The 18,284-nt window shown below is 34.7% G+C and overlaps 1 protein-coding gene across 2 annotated transcripts in view; it reads left to right on the top strand.

The window, feature by feature from the left end:
- The window catches only part of SYT1 (synaptotagmin 1), a 543,714-nt gene that overhangs the window by 582 nt on the left and 524,848 nt on the right, over positions 1–18,284 (top strand). The gene's annotated exons all lie outside the window — the stretch shown is intronic.

The following is an 18,284-nucleotide window of genomic DNA, read 5'->3' as shown; positions in this document are numbered from 1 at the left end:
ACCCCCAATCTCAATCTCTCACCTCCCCCGCCCCTCGCTCAGTCTCTCTCGCGTCTTCACCCTCCTCCCATCCTAAGGCGGCACAGGGTTTCTTTCTCATCCTGGAGAGGATTGCCTTTTCTCTGAGGAAAGGAGCGGGTTGGAGGTGATGGAGAAAAGAGAAAGATTTCTTTCTGCCCCCTCCCAGGGGGCGGGGGAGGGGGACCGAGGTAGAATGCAACCTCTGCGAAAATTAGAGTACAGAAAGCATTTAAACTGAATAAAGGGAGTAGACAAGCCATCCAGCCCAGGCTGTCAGAGAGGGGAAGCATCAAGTTTGACTTGATCTCCTCCTTGCAAGAGGCTGTGCCTCTTACTTGATTCCTTCAAATGAAACAAAAATAACCCACTGATCTAACCCACTTTCAACTGCTTAATTGCTGTTGCTTTTAAGTGCTAACCATCTGACTTTTCCTGTTTCCATCTGTCCTGTGGGGCTATTTGGTATTGCCCATCAGTGGTAATGTCTGAACTTTCAGGGGTTTCTCATGTAAAGAAAAAAAAAATTAAAAACAGATGGTTACTTTCCTCAGGTTCTCTGGTATAGCCTTTATGTTGGGAAGTAAAAAATGTAAAGTTTCAAAACATTTGTAAGTGACACTAGTGTTATCAAGAGGTTTGGATTTCTACTTTGAGATGACAAACCTCCTAGTTAGTTTTGTGTACATGTTGATTTTCACTTTATTGAACATTAACCCTTCGGTGAAATAAAGCAACAGTTTCACTTTTGTGTTAAAGCTAATTTTGTGTATGGATTGCCAGTTCATTCTACTTTTTCTCTGTGTTTGCATTTTATTGCCCAGATACCAGATTCATGCCTTGCCTTATTTTCCTTTAATGAGAATATTTAGTGGCTGTAAACATGGTGTTTATGCAATTTCAGTACTCCATTTGGAAGGCACATGGAAGCTCGGTTGGCCAAGAAGCCTCTTGTACTGGAACAAAGTTTAGAAAGTAATGGTAGGAAGATAGCCTCAAATTTAAAAAAATCTTAAAGGAAAATTGTTTTTGTTCTCATGTCTTATCATAAGAAAGAGAAGGCTTTCAAAACAACTGTGTTCCCTGGCCGCCTGCACAATAGGTCAAGTGAAAGGTACTTGTTGGACAGAGCCTTGACAGCAGCTTCAGCATCTAATTCCATCATCCGTGATATAAGCTTTCCTTTCCTATTATTCATCAGAGATGGCTAAGTGATTATTGTCAGATGGGAGGAGGTAGAGAGAAGTGCCTAGCTGAATGTAATGGAAAAGCATTCCAAGTGGGTTCTACATGAGCAGAGAGAAGCCAGCAGATGTTAGTGTCCAGATGAATCCTTTCCTTTGATTTATCAGGGGAAATGCCAAGTCTTACATTTTTTTCTACGTGCACACTTGGGATAAGAAAAGGCAGTTTTCTTTCTAACTCTGTTTGCTCTTCCACACTAATTTATGTACCCCAGAAAGTATTTTTTTCAGCACATATCTTTAGTGTATAAGTTTGTACACTGACTTAGAGAAGAGCTGGTTTCACTTACCATCAATGTAATGCATATTTTCTAAACTCATTTTCCATTTGAGACACTTATCTTTTCTATCTAAGTAACATTACCCAGAGTCACAAAAACAAGATCTTCTGTCTAGGGTTTTGACATTTAAATGCCTTTTCTTTCTTTCTTTCTTTTTCTTTTAATGTAGTGTCTCTGTTGAAAGCTAACTAATTTTTAGAGGTGCCACCTTTTGGATACAAGGACAAAAGGACAACCGCTTAATTGCCTCATGTGTGTACAAATGAATTAACAAGTTTAGACATGAAAAGATGTACAAAAAGGAAACCCAATTACTTCCCATGTGAGCAAATTAAGATTTTGTTTGCTTATTTCTCTACCGTCTTAGGAAAGGTAAAAGTTTGGGCTTGATTTGTAACATTTTCATGTCTTTTTACAAATGTTAACTATAGCAAAGACATGTGAGGGAGATGCATATAAGTATTGAGTTTTTCACATACTTCTGAAAAATTAAGCCTTTATATTCTGGAAGTCAGAACTAATTCCAATTTATAATGAGTGGGTTGAGAAGAGACTTGAAATGATACGTGGTAGGAAATTATTTCCCTGTCACCCCACAAAATGTTCTGGTGTGATAATTTCATACAATCTTCATATTTTCTCCTTTAAAAAGAATATCTTAGTAAATCTTATTAATGTTTCAGAGCAAATATGGTAATTAGACTTTTGCATATGTTTATCAGAACTAAAGGCTGCTCCTATAATAGGAAATCCTAAAAAATTAATTCCATAAAATACCACATGATAGAGAGTTGTTGCAGAGTGGTTTGTAGCTTCATTTCCTAATAGAGAATCTTATTCTATTTGGTCAAATGATCAGATAGTTCTAATCAAGAAATATGAAAATGGATAAATAACATGGTATTTACATGATAAGATTTGCACATTAGGCTTGGTGCTAACTGAAAATAAAACTAGAGTAAGTAGCTTGTTTTAATTATATTTGCAAAATGAAATAGGAGATTAATAAATAAAATGCAGAATGTGTTAGAAATCTGAAAGTTAATTTGAACTTCCTGTTAACCTAAAGACACCGTGGACATGATATCAATTCATCTCTTTTGAGGTCAGTTTATTAAATCAATTTAGAGAAATTCCCCAAGCAGGTTTTGAGAACTATCTAATCCTAAAGACCTCAACTTAAGACAGACAATTATATGAGCCTGAAATACTTATAGCTCTTGTGATTTCCAGTTTGTGCAACAGCCAGGAAGAGATATCATTAATGCCAAATTGGAACATAACATTTCTTTTTCTTATGGTAGTCATTAGATGATTTAGGGGAGGGAGAGCAGAAATAAAACAGTTTGATTACATAATGGAACAAATTTGGTCTGTTATTACAAAAAGCCAAGACCAAAGTTAGACTTTCTGCCATAGAATAATGTGGGTGTGGGTCTTGCAAGTGTTTTTGCGAAACAAAAATGCTTTTTAAAATTAATATCTGATCTACTTGTGGATTTTTAACATTTTTACATGATTTGCTTGTCATAAATCTATTTGTATCAAAAGTTTAATATATAAGAGATGCTTTTTAACTGAATTTGTTTTCCATTGAAGTTGGCCAAATCTATTTAAACAGGAATAAAGTATATGGCAGTCTAAATACATAAGTATTTATCATTTAGGGATACATACTCACACATACATATGTATACACATATGTGTATATTTGTATACATATACATGCCTATACATGTGTATACATTTTTAAATTATGTAACTTTTTCTAAAAGGATTAGAAATTAATGGGCAGTATCAATAATCTGCTGAAGCTGAGGCGTACTCCTGTAAAAAGTACCATTCAAAGAAAAACAACAATGTCTTGGGGTGTTTTTAATGGTTCTTTGGTTGAAAGCCTAGGAATACCCAGAGGCAAAATTAAAGGGGGTCTACATTTTTCCCTTTATATGGCTCTTCTATGGCTTTGGCTAGAAGTTATTTTTATATGAATTGTGTATTAAAACAAAATCTCTTGGTACGAGAAGATGCACCTCTATATACAGGTAACACGCTGAAGTCATATTTTCACATGATTTGGATGTAATGGAAGGATAAACTTTCTGTTTTTATAAGGCTCCTATCAGGTGTTTCTTTCAAAATTTGCATAAAGGTTAACTTGTTCCCCATCTTTTACATAATTGAATGACATGGTTATCACTGCTTTTTCAGGTAAGAGGGTGTGGTTGGTATCTTTGATAATTACTCTAGGAATGATAGTTATTTTTTGTAGTATTTTTGAAAACTTGATTGAAACCTCTCCATTGAGTGTGGCCATTTTTTTAAAGCAGGGATTTAATTTCTCCAGTTAGAAGACAGTATTTTTCCTTCAGCAACTCTGTCATTTTAAGAGTTCTTGAAGAAATACTTATATTGACTATAAGATAAACTATTGTAGTAGGGCATATGAACGTCATTCTACTCAGGTTTTAGGAAAGGAAAATAAACTTATTTTAAATCGTATTGCAAATATATTCATGCTATCTATTGTAAGTAAGAAAACATGCTGTCCTTTCTTGTATCTATGAATAAAACTTTAACTTTTATTGTTTTAAAAATATTATTTTAAAGTGTACAATGAGAAATATGCTATGCTGTCAAAGGAGTAAGCACTGGAGATGTTATTTGTGTAGTTTGAAATAGAATTGTAGAGGTCCTTTTGCAAAGAAGCCTCCTTTAAAAATATGTTTCCTTAATTTAAAAGCAATGTTTAGGAGAGTTCTAAAACAAAGCTCAATTTAGAATAAAAATAATACATTTGTAATAGTATTAGAAATGAATATTCTGCCACGTCTTAAAAAAATGAAAAGCATATTTAAAAAATTATTTCTCTAAATTCTATAATTTTTATATTTGGTTTAATTATAAATTTTATTTGTGTAGAACTAGTTCTTATTCTCTATGGGGTTTTGTTTTTGTTTTTTTTTTTTTTGTCTCTACAATGCTCAGGGCTTGGAAGTTTATGTGGCATGCTGGTTTCCATAACTTACCAGTAATGTAAATGAGGGGATGTCAAAGTTCATCTTTTCGGTTACTGCTATTGTGGAGATACAAAGAAAAAATACTGGTCATTCCTATATTGGTCTCACATGTAGTATGTCGAACATACTAATTATACACATAGGGAGTAATTTTGTTAAAGAGAAGCTCTGGAAAATTGTAAAGCAGATGAAGATAATAAATGCCCTTTATTTCGTAGCTGGTTGTACAAAATGGGAGCTGGAAAATTTCCATGCCACATGAGAATGGGCTTTTTCAGCTAGTATAAAATCTGGTGAAACTATTTGGTTAAGGTATAATTTCCTAACAGCCAGGTAAGACATTTCATCACACATACCAGATAACAACTCTGCTGTAATAACTCCAAACACTGTGAGTAAGACATACGGCTAAGTGTCTCAGTCAGAAATTAATTTTTGGTTGAAATATCCAATTAATTGAATCCAGATATTGTACTGAAACTTGGGTCTTACCACTTCCAAGTGAACCTATTTCCCTGTGAAATATAGCTTTCCTTTTAATTCTAAACAGTGTAGAGCTCATATAGTTATTATATTTTGCCAAAGAATATTATGAGTAAAAGGAGTTGTATGTTTTTCTCCTTCAGCAGGTAAATGTTTCCATTTTTTTTCTTTCTAAATAATTTAACTAGTTAATGAAGGATAAAATGCACATAGACACTTAAAGACAAATAGAATCACAGAGTTACTTAAATGGAGAACATTCTTATAGTACCATTGCTTGAATAAGACATACTATTTCTTGTCTTCCTCCTACATCCTGCCTGACCACAACCGTATTTTCAGTCACCTGGAAATTGAAGGGAAAGGCAGGCAAGACCACCTCATCCCTCTGATGAGAATTCCCTGGGTGTGGCCTCTAGAGGGCAGTCTCTTGTTTTTATCTGAGGTCCATTTCCTCTCTGCGTGGGCCTTGTGGCCCAGACTTCACTCCAGCTTGGAGGCAGGTAATTGGATTTACTAATTGCTACTTAGAGATTTGTAGGCATATTTTCATCAACATGAGGGCAAAAACACACAATACTCAGACAAAACATACACAGCTATACCAAAGTTACTACAAACACTTTCAAAAGGTGATGTTGATCTTCTGTGTTTTACCATAATCTATAAAAGAGCTTTTATTTCAGGTAATTTCTTTTTTTTATTCACAAATGATCCAAGCAAATGGTGAGATTGTTAAACTATGAATCAGTAACTTTTTGTACTTATGAACACCAGCGGATAAAGCTGAAATTATTGTTAAAAAGAATTTCAGATCCTTGGATTGGCTTTAGTACTTCTGAAACACGTACCTGTGTCTTGTTGTGGAGCCCTTAAGCATTTACATAACTTATCCTTATCATCGCAAATAATTGAGAATTGGTTTTCTTTTCTATGGAACTTCTGGATATTATTGTAAAACACCTCCTAAGATTGCTTTTGGGATGGATTATTAACAATCTATTTTCTGACATAATTTTATGTGAGTGTTACTGTAATTATAAACAATGGTATAGCATCACAGCAGCACGCTAGACTTACAAAAGTGTCAGTTTAGAATTTTGTGCTCTCTCCTTGAAAAGGAGAAAGAGCCAACTGAGTATATTTTTACTTCATGGTGTACTGTACCCCAGTATTCTAGCAATGTAAACCATGGATAGGACCTTGTTTACCATCTATAAAATGTGGACTCTGCTGACTTGAGAAAAAAAATCATCAATAATTTCTTTTTTTTTTTTTTTTTTAGACAAAGAACTTAATGACTTTTGAAACAAGGACATGTGGTATAACACAGGGTAGGAAGGCCTAGCTGAGCTTCTCTAGCCATTAGGCTTTGAGTGTGTAAGATTATTAAGAACAGTTGACACAATTTCTCAGGAGAAAGACAAGGTAGCAAAGCATTGAATCTGTTTCTCACTTAGACTCTCTGCCAGATTCTGGTTTACAAGGCTGGCTTTCTGCCTAATCCCCAGCATTTTCATCAGATTTGAGGAATGAATAAAGTGAACCATTGGGCATTACAGCATATTTCTAGAGCACCAGAATCTCTCCTATAAATAGAATAACATCACCATCCTATTTTAACTAGAGTCCAAACTCAAGGCCACAGTTTTTATATTTAAATATATATGAACCAGACTACTGTATGCCTAAAAATGCTTGAGTTTTATCTGTCTGGGTTCAGGAAATTCTCATGTTAAAACTCTAGTTAACAACATGATAGTACATATATTTATTTTTAGTATTTTTGTTAAAAAATATAATGTTAAACTTAAAAAAAAGCAAGCACCTTGAGATATATCTAATAATTCAAGAAAGTGACATGTCAACAAAAAGCCAATATACTCCTAAATTAACCAAAATGGCCCTGCTTTTAAATTTTGAAAACAAAGCAAAAAGGCAAAAAGTACTTGATATACAAGCTTCCAATTCTTTTAAAATCAAGATTTGTAGGTACTTTCTAAAGCACTTCTAGACACCACGAAATGAATATTGATGAGTGGAGAGCCAACTCCTTCAGGAAAGAGTAGACAGGTTCTGTTATGGCTTTGAGAATCTGTTTCATCGTTTATATATTGAACACAGAGCGACAGTTTTATTTCTCTTGACTTCTGGACCTTTAGACCCGTATGCCTTGAAGCATATTACTACTCACTGCTAGAGTGGAAGAGATTTGCTCTGCTCTCTGTCTAAGAGTAATCTTGTAACTCCCTTGCCTTTCCTTATATTTTCTTCCTTCTTCAACTCACCCTTCCTACCCTTTCCTTATTCTTCCTTCTTTCCTTTTTCTATCTTAATGAATTATCTTCCTATAGAACAGGGAGCTTAGTACTCTAGGGCCCGTACTAATCTCTACCAGCTGGATTTATTTTTTTGCCAACAAGCAAGAAATTTATCTCTTAATTTATAAACGTTTTAGGTTAGCTTCACAAAACAGCTGTATAGTTAAATAAGGGAGTAGTCTCTTAATTTGTTTATGGACTGTGCCATGATTTGAATGTTTTTAAGGTCTTACAGGAAAAGTCTAACCTATTGGTAATTCCTAGAACAAACTTGATTACAGAAAGATAGAACAATAATTTTTGGAAGTCCCAATAAATAGCAGGTCCTATTAGGTACTTTTTTTTCTATTTTGTTCTTCTAATGATAACAATAAAATCATTGTTTTCATGACACTTATATAGCACTGTATTTTTAGAGAATTACATTGCCTTATTTAATTTTGGTGATGAAGAGATTCTCCATTTTACAGATGCAATAGAGGAGACTAAGAAATTAAGTTACCTACTTGTAATTACATACTTAGGAAGCCTTTTATAATTTTCACCTACTGAATCATACTGCCTCAGCATTTAATTAAGGGGAAAAAAAGTACATTTTCAGATTTTCTCAATATATATGAAGTAGTTTGCTATTTCCGATCAAAATTTGAAACAAATGTCTGACATCACTAAAATTGGATATACTCTATTTACATTGAAAAGACATGGAAATTTTAATATGCTGTCATTACTTTTGTGATCCTAATTTTGAAATAAGTTGTATTTGTATTTTTAAATTATTCAAAGGACAGCTTTTTAAAATGTAAGAGAAGTCACTAAGCTTGAGTCACTGGGCTCGGCTGGCCCTTAGTCATTGCTATATCACTGCAATACAAGATATCCCTGCACTTGTTTCCTTACTTGTGAACTATAGGGTCCTAGGACACCTCCTGAGTGCACAGAGATATGAATGAGATAATGAGTGTTATAGCTTTACCCCAAGTTCTCCATCTTCATCTCTCATCTTCCTCATTTGTACTCATACACACAACTTATTACTGCTTCCTGAACCTAATATTAATGGAAGTTGTTCAGTATCGATACTTTTCTCTTCTATTCCAAGATGGAGAATGCTAAGCAGGGAACATATCCAAGCGCAATCAGTATTCTAGCCTCATGTGGATGAAGTCCATCACTTAGCAATTCTCAGTGTGAAGAAATAAACCCATTTGGGAGTGACTGCCAGGAGCCATACACGTTGCGATGTGGACCAACTTGATGGACTCTCTAGTTTATCTGATACAAGGAAACAGGAGTTTTAATTGGGAAATGGCTACAGAAAGAAAGCAAGATTAATTAGAGCATAGGAAAGGTATTTTATGGGGGCTTTTGGACAAAAATAAGCTAATCATATTCTCGTATTCTTACTGCATGTCAGGTACTTTTCTGTGTACTTTCTATGCTTCACACCATTTAATATTTCCAGTAATCTTCAGAGGTAGGTACTAATTTGTAATTCTTTACATGAGAAAATTGTGGGGAAAAAAGTAACTTGTCAGGGTCCTGTGACTGTTACGTAGTAGGACATTGATTCAAACCCAAGCAGTCTATTTATAGAACCAGTATTCAACCATAAGCAATCATATAATCATTCAGCTCCTCAGCGGAGGAAAGGGAGCAAATGGTGACCAAGAAGTAGAGGTTTCTAAAAGAGATTGAAGAGATACGCAGGCAAACTTTATCCACTTCATAGTTAGTCAATATGACCATGGTGGTGATGTGAGAAAAGCAGGGAACTTAGAGTCTTATAGTCCTTGGTACAGATACCTACTCTGTAATGGTGAGCTTCAATAAAATATTTCACTGCTAGAGGTTTCATTTCACTAGGAAGAAAAATGTAATAATGTTGGCAAATTGTCTCATACTCTGTTAGTAGGTGGCAGATCTGACTGACCACTCTTGTTACCCATTTTTATTAGTCAGGAACACTTTCACTTGCAAAAATTCCACCTAACTCAAAGTGATCTAAGAAAGAAAAGGGATTTTAGAACTTATGTTACCATAGAGTTCAAGAGTATTTTGGATTTAGTACTAGCAGGAAATGGGAAACCAAATCATAGGATCCCCTACTCCCTTCCCACCTCTCATATTGGTTCTACTTTCCTCTGCCAACACTTTATTCAGACTCAGGCTCTTTGTTTATGGTGGTTGCAATGCACCAAGTAACTATAGGGTTATGTAAGAAACTTTGATGTAAAGAGAACATCTTTTTTTGCCAAAAAATTCCAGGATAAACTTGATGGGAACAACTTGGGTCACATGCCCTGAACCCATGAAATAGGATATTTATGTAGGCTGACCATTGTGTCCTCCCTGGATTTAAAAGTTGGACATAGTATTATTTAACTAAATGGGAAGAGTTTTGTTGAAAATGTCTAGATTTAGGGCAAGCAAAAGCAGCAAACATCCAGTTCCTAAGGTATAGGCACTGACCCTGAGAAAGGATGTCAGCTGGCCTTAATGGTGGATCAGCCCCTATGGCTGGAGCCCCTATCAGCTCCCTGGAGAGCCCCTATTGTTCCAGACACGTACCTCAGTTGGTGGGTCAGGGGAAGATCCAGAAAATTCTACAGAAAGGTCCATAGTAGTTGAGGTTGTGGAGAGTAGTGGCACCCAGAGGCTTGAAGCAATGGCCATTTACCAACAAATATGGAAATGCTCAACAATTTGACAACAGGTATGACTATATCTGTATGGAGAGACTGAATATCAGAGGCAGAGGGCTAAGTTGAATGTCATTTAATTCTTTTGGAGTCTTTACTGCCTTTCTCAACCTTTTTTTAATACAGTATGCAGATACTTATAAAACTTGAGGATTCCTAAATTCTGAACTCAGTAGAGCCAACTGAAGATATGTACAGGGCCAGCTGTGCAGAGGTCAATACTTCAAATTTTTGTTGTGTGTTGGGGGGGAGTGACTTCCAATTTATAACTACCTTATTGCCCTAACCATCTATATATTGTTACAGATGGAACAGAATGAATTTGCACAAAAATATGATACTTTTTCTCCTTGCTGTACCCCAAAATGAAAAGGAATTATTTAGGAATAATGTGTCTTTCTTCAGGAAGCACCAACATGGTTTTATTACATGCAGGCACTGTTTTGGATGCTGGGAATCCAAAAAGGAACCCATGAGACAAACTTCCTGCTTTTAACACAGCTTGCATTCTAGGGAAGGATACAGACAATGAAAACTAGCATCAGTAACACCAAAACACAACTAAGGTGGTTTCAAAAAGTGAGAAACGCTATAAAATAATAAAACAGGCGACTAAATAAGGCAATATTGGGGAGTCTCATCAACTAAAATTATGCAAGTTGAGGCATAAAAGGAGAAGGGGCCACGACATAAAAATTTGAGGAGGAGCCCTGTAAGCAGAGGAAACCAGGTGCAGAAGCCCTATAGAGGGAATGAGTTTGATCTGCTCATGGAAGACACAGCAAACAGAGCTGAAGTGTAAAGATACTGGTTTCAGAGTAGAACCATGCTTTAATACTTTAATTAAAACAATCTTTAAACATGATTAAGGAAATTTCCAAAACAATATGATTGTGTATAACCTCAACATCGTTTCAGTATAGGTGGGATCTCATATCTGTGTGATGTATTTCCAGTCTGTTCATAGGCTTACATTAAAAAAAAAAAAAAAAAGATTTTATTTATTTATTTGACCAAGAATAAGAGAGTACAAGCAGGGGGAGCAGTAGAGGCAAAGGGAGAAGAAGGCTTCTTGCTGAGCAGGGAAGCCCAATGCAGGAATTGATCCCAGGACCCTGGGATCGTGACCTGAGCTGAAGACAGGCACTTAACTAACTGAGCCAACCAGGCAACCCATTGGCTTACATTTTTTTATGGTTACAATCACGGAATAATACTATTTCCACTCTGACTTTCAAAATGCATTGTTAGGTGTCTTACAAGTGTGTATTTTCATTTTCCATATTCATCTTTAGAAGTGTAACTCCCTTTCTTTTGTGGCATGTATCCCTTAGACACTTTCTATGTATCTTCTGTTGAATCTTGATAACCTTTCTTGTTTTGCCCTCCATTTCTAAGGGAATCGCATACATTGCCTACCCCCAATTTTATTATTTCTCTGAATTTAAGTGAACACCTTGGCTTTTTATCACATTAATGATTTTTTTCAGTGTAATTTCCTTTTGAGTATATATTTGATTATATCCTACAAGACTCTAATTTAGATTTTGAAACAAAAGTAAATAAACACTGGAAACATAATGAAACAAATCATTTTGTGTCGATTGTCATTTAGACAACATGGGTCTCAGTGCCTTAACCGGAAATTATTTTTCCTTTATCTAGTTTCATATCCTGATTTCAAGAACTCCATAACCCAAGTCTACCTAGGTCACTTTATGATAGTAAACTGGGTGCTGAAGAGGTATATTAACTTTTGTGAGATTGCAATACCACTCAATATGCCGCAGCAGTAATGAAGTAATAATTAAAGCATCAATCTTAAATGGCCTTCTTTTTTTCCCTTAAGAGTCCTCTGGACATTATATACTTTGATAGTGACCTATTTTGAAAATGGAGTTTTCTTTGCTGAAATTGCACAAAACCACCTATGTGTGAAGATAAAGAGTATTATGCTGAGTATTATAATCAGTATTCTTGTCAATAAATGATATGCTCTGTTTTCCTCATCTGTGGAACCAAGGTTCTTTTGTATCCAACTACCTTCCTTATGTTTTAGTATATAGATACATATATACTTGCATAGATTTGGATTTTTTAAAAATATTGCTGATGGTGCCACTAACTGCAAGTGTTTCAGGATTTTGCAATGATTTTTTTTTTATCATCTCTGATTTGCCAGTGCCTGAGAGATAGTTGGAAAATTATTATGTATAAAATTTTATATATATATAATAATATTATATATAAAATTAATATGTATACACATGGAGTCTGGGTTTCTTAGTCAGTTAAGCGTTTCCCTTTGGCTCAGTTCATGATCCCAGGGTCCTGGGATTGAGCCCCACGTTGGGCTCTCTGCTTAGTAGGGAGCGTATTTCTCCTTCTCCCTCTGCCTACTGCTCCCCATCTTTGTGCTGTCCAATAAAATCTTTAAAAACATTTTAAAATTATTATGTATACTTAATACACACACACAATATGGACAAAAGTCTACCCTACAACCCAGCAATTGCACTAGTGGGTATTTACCCTAAAGATACAAATGTAGTGATCCGAAGGGTCATGTGCACCCAGAATGTTTATAGCAGCAGTGTCCACAATAGCCAAACTATGGAAAGAACCTAGATGTCCATTAACAGATGAATGGATATATACAATGGAATCTTTTTTATGGTGTTATGTTCTAGTATTCTTCTTCAGTTCTCTTTTTTCTAATTCATTAAATAAATCTGGTCATGGCTAAGTAAGTTAACAACCTACTAACAAGTAACAATCTGCAGTTTTAAAAATACTTCTCATAAAAGTATTACCAATTTTCAAAAAATATAGTTCCTTTTAAAATATAGTACAATTAAAAATTAAGCATATGTAAGTACAATAGATATACAGAAATTTGCAGTGGCTTATTTTAAATATAGGGGACCATCATACAGCAAATGCATAAAGTTTAATAACATTTCCATACCAAACTTATAATGTTCTTGCTATATTCATATATGGATAATTTTTTATAAATTTGCACTGGATTATTGTGTTATTTTATTAGTTTTTATTGAAATTCCATTTAACATACAGTATTAGTTTCAGATGTACAATTAATTTACTGATTCAACACTTCCATATAACACCTGGTACTCATCACAACTGTATTCTTTAATCCCTATCAACTGTAACACCCATTCCCCTCACCCACCTCCCCTTTGGTAACCTTCAGTTTCTTCCATAATCTGTTTCTCAGTTTTCCTATTTTTCCCCCTATGATTGTTTTGTTTCTTAAATTCCACATATGAGAGAATCATATGGTATCTGTCTGTCTTTGAATGACTTATTTCGCCTTACATATTACTCTAGCTCCATCCACATTGTTACAAACAGCAAGTTTTCATTCTTTTTTTTTTAATTTTACTTATTTATTTGACACACAGAGATCACAAGTAGGCAGAGAAGCAGGCAAAGGGAGAGAAGGGGGAGGAAGCAGGCTTCCTGCCAAGCAGAGAGCCCAATGCGGATCCTGATCTCAGATCATGACCTGAGCCGAAGGCAGAGGCTTAACCCACTGAGCCACCCAGGCGCCCCTCATTCTTTTTTATGGCTGAATAATATTCCATGTGTATATACATATACACCACATCTTCTTTATCCATTCATCAGTCAGTGGACATTTGGATTCTTTCCATAATTTGGCTATTATTGATATGTTGCTATGAACATCGGGGTGTGTCAATGTGTTGTACTCCTTTTTTGGTATGGGTAAATTTTCTTGTAGAGTAGAGAAAAATACACAGATATGCTTAGAATGTTATTTCGCTTCTTTTAAAGTAGTGAGTACAGAACTAGTTTATGGAACCAAGAGTCAATAAAGATTAAGCACAGATATTTAGAATTTTGTGTTCAAATTTAAAAAGAGGCAAATAATATAAAGACCTACAATCTGTATCTAAATTAGTGATATGATTTTACTAGATGATCTCTCTGACACCTTTCATTATTCCCTTGGTTTTTCTACTGTCTGTGTGAATTTCTCCATAATGGTGCCTAAGATTGGAGATTATGTCCTCAATCTTTCAGTCATTTCATTCATTGCTTGAAACTATTTAAGGAGCACAAACTCCTAGACATCTTCAACCACCTGTAGAAGAATGAAATAAATTTCAGTTGAGACACACCATAAACCAGGAAAAATAGAATACCCAGATGTGAACTGTGAAATAGTAAGGCTAGGGTAGAATTTGCTTTGGTAATGAACAATAGGAAAACCTCAGAGGCTTAAACACCTAAGCCTTGTTTCTTGCTCCCACTACTTAACCACTATGGGTGTGTGTGTGTGTGTGTGTGTGTGTGGCAGAGGTTGAGGGGGGAGAATATTTCTCAGATCTACATAGTCATTCAAGGACCCAGAAGGATGAGACCCTCAGAGACTTTGATAACACTGTCATCCCAATATAATGCTTAAGGATTCATTGCAGTAAGGAGGAAAGCACTGGAAGCCTTCTCACCAGCATGTAACTACTTTGACCCTAGAAGAGGCATAAATAATTTCTGGTCAGATATGAACAGTCAGATCCAGTCCCCATGTCCAAACCTACAAGGGCACAGAATATATAACATAGCCTTGGGGTTGGAAGGAGAGGATATTGTTAAGTTCTTAAAGCCTCCTCTCTAAGTTGCAACTGGAGAGTACAAAGCTTTATGAAACCATGTAAGAATGAATGAATGATTACTTGAGACAGCGATGGCTTCATAGAGGAGGAGATGCATGATCTGCACTCTGAGGAACTTTTATATTATTATGAGGGATGCTTAGTTCATTCTTTAATGAAAGCTTGTCTGTCCTTGACCTGCATCTCAGACAATGGATATAGATTTGATTAAGAATGCTAGAGCTCCTGGGTCTTGTGGCTGGCTCAGTCAGTAGAGTCTGTGACTCTTGGTCTCCCAGTTGTGAGTTCAAGCTCCATGTTGGGTGTAGAGAAGACTTAAAATGAAAATCTTAAAAAAGAAAAATGTCAGCACTCCTGGCAAATTTGGATTGTACACTAAATCATTTTTTACTTACTAGGAGTCCAGACATGAAAACAAGTGCCAATTTAATAAATCTGTTGGGATACGTTAAAGACTCCTCACATCCACCACATGCAAACCTGAACTCATTCATTTCACCAACAAATCTAATCTTTCCCCAATAACTTTGATCCTAATGAATGATTCAACCATCCAACTAGTTGTGTTATTTAGAAATTTGATTTCATGGGTCTCTCATCCTTAATCCCAAATCCAAAATATATGATGTCTTGATCACTTTTGGCTCACAAATATCTTTTAAATTTATTTATTTTTCTCTACCTCCATTGCCACACCATAATCAAATCAACCTGGCCATCTTAATTCCTTCAGATCAATGCCTAGTCTGGATTCTGCTATTCCCCAGCCTATCTCATATTATTTCTCTCATCTTCATGCTCTGGTCACGCTGGTCTTCTTTCAGATTTTTAATATTCCAGTCTTCTTCCTGCTTCAGGACCCTAGCATGGGCTGCTCTCTATGTTTTGAGTATTATGGATGTATCTGCTATGGACAGACAAAAATATGATAAATTTAAAAATGTAATATGGCTGACTGTTTAAGAACAAATTTTTATTACTTATGTTTGAGAACAAATGTTCAGCTTTTCTATATTATAAGAGAACGAGTTTGTCACTTCTAAAAATTAACTGCAGAACTATCAAAAATTGGCAAACTGGGAATTTGAACAGTAATTGAATTTTTTTAAAAAAATTTCACATTTTGGGAAACTCTAAATCAAGTTTAAATTTGAAAATGTTGAATTCTTACCTCCTTTTAAAGAGAAAATGTATTTAGGAGGGCCTGGGTGACTCATGTTACTAAGTGTCTGCCTATAGCTCAGGTCCCACATTGGGATCCTTGTTCACAGGGACCCTGCTCTTCCCTCTCCTCCCTGCTCATGGTCTCTCTCGCTCTCTCTCAAAAAAATAAAAAAAAAATTTTAAAAAGAAGAAATGTACTTATAAATTCATATCTTATACTTGAGGATACTCATGAGACTAAATTTAAGTAATGAAGATCTTGAATGGGATGTAAAGAAATGCTTTAAGTTTATATCACTGAAATTTTAATCTTGGGTTTTTTCCCCCAATTATTTTGATAATGTGTTTTCTCAAAATCATAGCATCACAGATTTCTTTCTTGTTTGTTTCTTTTCTTTTTAATGGGAACACTCTGTGATCTAACATCCTCTGGGTGTGAAAACACACTTCCAGAAAATATCTGAAAAAAAATGCAGTGAAAATAAATCTAGCTAAAGATAAAATAGTGAGACTAACAAATACAGGCTGATATGATCTTTAAAATTCTTTGATTACTGATTACTCATTTGAGAATAATTGTGTCAAAAAAATCTCTGAGATATGTTTTCATTTCTATACTTTTTTCCAACAATAATGTATAAATTATAAAATTATAGCAATAAAGAATTAATGTTTACTATCCCAGTGCAAAAACTCAGATTGAACTTGAGTGCTCTGTGAGTGCAGGAACCATTTTTATGTTGTTTCCAATTATATCCTCATTGCTGACCTACCTAGCAGTCCTTAGCACTTACTAAGTAAGCACTTAAAAATCTTTGATGGGTATTACTAGATGAATCATCCTTGTTGATTTTATTTTCATTTGTTTCTCACTCATTCGCATTTTTCTTCAAATTAATATAGTAACTTAATGTGTGATCTTGGTAATAAGAATCTTCATGAACTGGAATTAATTATAGTTGACTCTCATTTTTATACAAGGCAAAAGATGACTTTATCAGTCTTTACTTTCCCCAAATAAATTGGCCAGAGAGCTCACTATTAAATTCCAAATGACCGTGTGTTGATATAAGTGTTCATTTTGTGGTAATTAAGAGGGCAAACATGTTGAAAGATATATTTCAATTTTACTTTAATGGGACTACTATTTCAGATTATTTGGGTCAGTGCTATCTTTCAAATAGATAATCATTCTTCGCTTTACCTTTTCACTCTCTCTTCATCTTTTCTTACTGCTGTTTTTAAGGAGTTCCTCAGTTGTACCATAAATCTGTATCATAATCAAAGCACAAAGAGTTCTATTACTGAAAAACAAAGACATTCATTCTGTATAGATTTTCAGTGTATGTTTAATTGTCTATATTGGAAACTATTTATTAATTTTTAAAAAGATTTTATTTATTTATTTATTTGTCAGAGAGAGAGAGTGAGCACACAAGCAGGAGGAACAGCAGGCAGTAAGAGAAGCAGACTCCCGGCTGAGCAGGGAGCCTGATGTGGGACTCAATCCCAGGACCGGGTTCATGACCTGAGCTGAAGGCAGATGTTTAACTGACTGAGCCACCCAGGCGTCCCTGTAACGGAAACTTTTTAAATTTTTTTTATTATTTTTTTAAGATTTTTATTTGACAGACAGAGATCATAAATAGGCAAAGAGACAGGCAGAGAGAGGAGGAAGCAGGCTCCCCGCTGAGCAGAGAGCCTGATGCAGGCCTCAATCCCAGAACCCTGAGATCATGACCTGAGCCAAAGGCAGAGGATTTAACCCACTGAGTCACCCAGGTGCCCCATAAAAACTTTTTTAAAAGTATGGTTTCTGGCTAGTAAAAAGCAATGCTTTTAAAGAAGTATTTTAACTTTTTAAATGAAAATGTATTCTCTAAAATATTTAATATATTCAAATAATCCAAAAATGTGAAAGTTGAAAAATAGCTCTTAGATCTTACTTTTCAGATATAGTAAGCTCTGTTACTATATTGTATGTGTAATATACATATGTATGTGTAATATACTATATGTGTAAGATACACATACACATATATTACATTTAAATTCAGTATTCCATTATATACAGTGTGTGTAATGTACATTTTGTTATTAGGTGATTTTATTTTGAATAATACTTTATTTCATATAGACTATAATGATTTTCAAATGTATGTATTTTTACTATTAGAAAGTTAGACATTTTTAATTAATGTAACATGAAATAATTCTATAAAATACATTATTTATAAGTGATTTGGTTTATTTTAAGCTAATTTGGTTTTATAATTTTAAGTTTTTTCTGGTATAATTTGTAATGATTGTGCCAATACACATAAAATACTAAATGTACTGATTTTATCATATGTAAAGATTTTTTTTTTTTTTATGGATTCTTCTCC

Source organism: Neovison vison, chromosome 12 (genome assembly GCF_020171115.1).
Source record: "Neovison vison isolate M4711 chromosome 12, ASM_NN_V1, whole genome shotgun sequence".
In the NCBI taxonomy this organism is placed as follows: Eukaryota; Metazoa; Chordata; class Mammalia; order Carnivora; family Mustelidae; genus Neogale; species Neogale vison.
The sequence above is the reverse complement of the archived record's forward strand: the minus strand, read 5'-3'. Positions and strand labels throughout refer to the sequence as shown.